Source organism: Columba livia, chromosome W, assembly GCF_036013475.1.
Source record: "Columba livia isolate bColLiv1 breed racing homer chromosome W, bColLiv1.pat.W.v2, whole genome shotgun sequence".
NCBI lineage: Eukaryota > Metazoa > Chordata > Aves > Columbiformes > Columbidae > Columba > Columba livia.
In genome coordinates this window covers 14,252,817-14,254,964 of record NC_088641.1, presented here as the reverse complement: position 1 = coordinate 14,254,964, position 2,148 = coordinate 14,252,817, and positions in this window count along the sequence as shown.

Sequence of the window (2,148 nt, the reverse complement as noted above, 5' to 3'; positions counted from 1 at the left end):
AATCATTTTAGAAACTTGCTTTCCTTTCTGATTGCCACATGAGGGCATGAACCGCATATTCCAGGTGTTGTCTTCTGAGCTGTCTGCAAACTATTTGCTCTTCAGTCCCGATGTCCTGCTTTTGAGACATCTGAGCACAGTTCCAGAGCAGCTACTGAAGTCCAGGAACTCTCTCAGAAAGCACATTACACCTATTTATCAGAACCTAGCCCAAATGTTGGTGCTTGCTGCTACTAATTGTACTCATAGTATTTGTGATTATTAATTAGCACTCATACTACTAAAGTGCTTGGTCAGGCACCTTTCTGGATGTGTGTAGGATGCATCTTTCTGTAATCTTTGGGCAATATTCTGTCTTCATATGCAGACAAGCAGCTGTTGCCAAAGCCAGAGAGCAAAAATCACGTCTCCGAGAAGAGAATTTGGCCATTAGTGCGAGAGGGTTGTGACGCAGAACTGAGCCGCACTACACCTTATGAATATGTAGAGATGAGCTTATATAAGCTTGTTTCAGTACATACATATTTTATCGAGAATTTCATACTGCAAACTACAGAGAGATGCAATTAGTGGCATGACATTTCTAGCCGATTATTCCCAGGATCTTTCCATGGCATTCATAAGCCATGAGGCAAAAGGAGAGGCAATTACACCTGTTTGAGAAAAGCAGCAGCTAAGAGAGAAGCAATACAGAGTTGTCTGTGCTTTATCCAGCAATTTCTTAACATAAAATGCCTTGGCAGTCCCTTTCAGGGAGATCAGAAACCAGGACTCTGTTCTCAGCACAAGGTTCTTGCCTTTACAGTCTGCTCCCATGCTCTCAGCCCTTTATCTCCTACATTTGCCATACTACAGCCTTGCTCCTGGACAGAGGGTGGCATTGGCTGTGTAGGTGCTGCCCAGTGAATCCCAAAGGTACTTAGGTGGGGGATAGAGCCTGAAAAACATTCTCAGAGCACACCCGGTTAAATGCAACAGCAGCATTGGACACTCCTAGCAAAATTCAGTTTGTTGATGAAATTCAACAAAGGCAAGTGTAGGGTCCTGTACCTGGGGAAGAATAATCCCAGGCACCAGCACAGGTGAGGGGTTGACCTGCTGGAGAGCAGCTTTGTAAAGGACTTGGGAGTCCTGGTGGACAACAGGTTGACCATGAGCCAGCAATGTGCCCTTGCGGCCAAGAAGGCCAATGGTACCCGGGGCGCATTAAGAAGAGTGTGACCAGCAGGTTGAGGGAGATTGTTCTTCCCCTTCTGCTCTGCCCTGGTGAGGCCACATCTGGAGTTGTGTGTCCAGTTCTGGGCTCCTCAGTTTTAGAAGGACAAGGAATTATTGGAGGGAGTCCAGCTGAGGGACACAAAGATGCTGAGGGAGCATCTTTCTTATGAGGAGACACTGAGAGAGCTGGGGCTGTTCGGCCTGGAGAAGAGAAGCTGAGAGGGGATCTTGTAAATGCTGATAACTATCTCCAGGGTGGGTGTCAAGAGGATGGGACCAGACTCCTTTCAGTGGTGCCCATCGATAGGATGAGAGGGAATGGGTACAGACTGAAACACAGGAGGTTCCATCTAAACATGAGGAAAAACTTCTTTCCTTTGAGGTGCCAGAGCCCTGGAACAGGCTGCCCAGAGTTGTTGTGGAGTCTCCTTCTCTGGAGACATTCAAAACCTGCCTGGACACATTCCTGTGTGATCTGCTCTGTTGAACCTGCTTTAGCAGGTAGGTTGGACGAGATGATCTCCAGAGGTCCCTTCCAACCCCAACCAGGCTGGGATTCTGTGAAAAGCATAGGTGTCTAGTCTTCCATGCATTTACCTCTGCAATTGGGCAGCTTTTTCAGGATAATACTCCTGGTTAAAATGTACCCATTCTTTGCACGTCTCCAGATGCCAAAGTGCTTTCCTAGGTCTCCTAGGTTCCTCCTTGTCGCGGTTGAGACGGACAAATGACATGGACGAGGTTCTTTCAAGATGAAAGTAATAGATGCCATTTATTGCTACAAGTGCATTTTTATACAATTCTACCAGTTCATGTGTCTTTTCACTATTGGTTACAAGTTACAGCACTAACATCTCATTGGTTAATTTTCCTATCATCCATGTTATTCTTCTATCCCCTTCTCTCTCACGGGTACATCTCTCCTCTCTC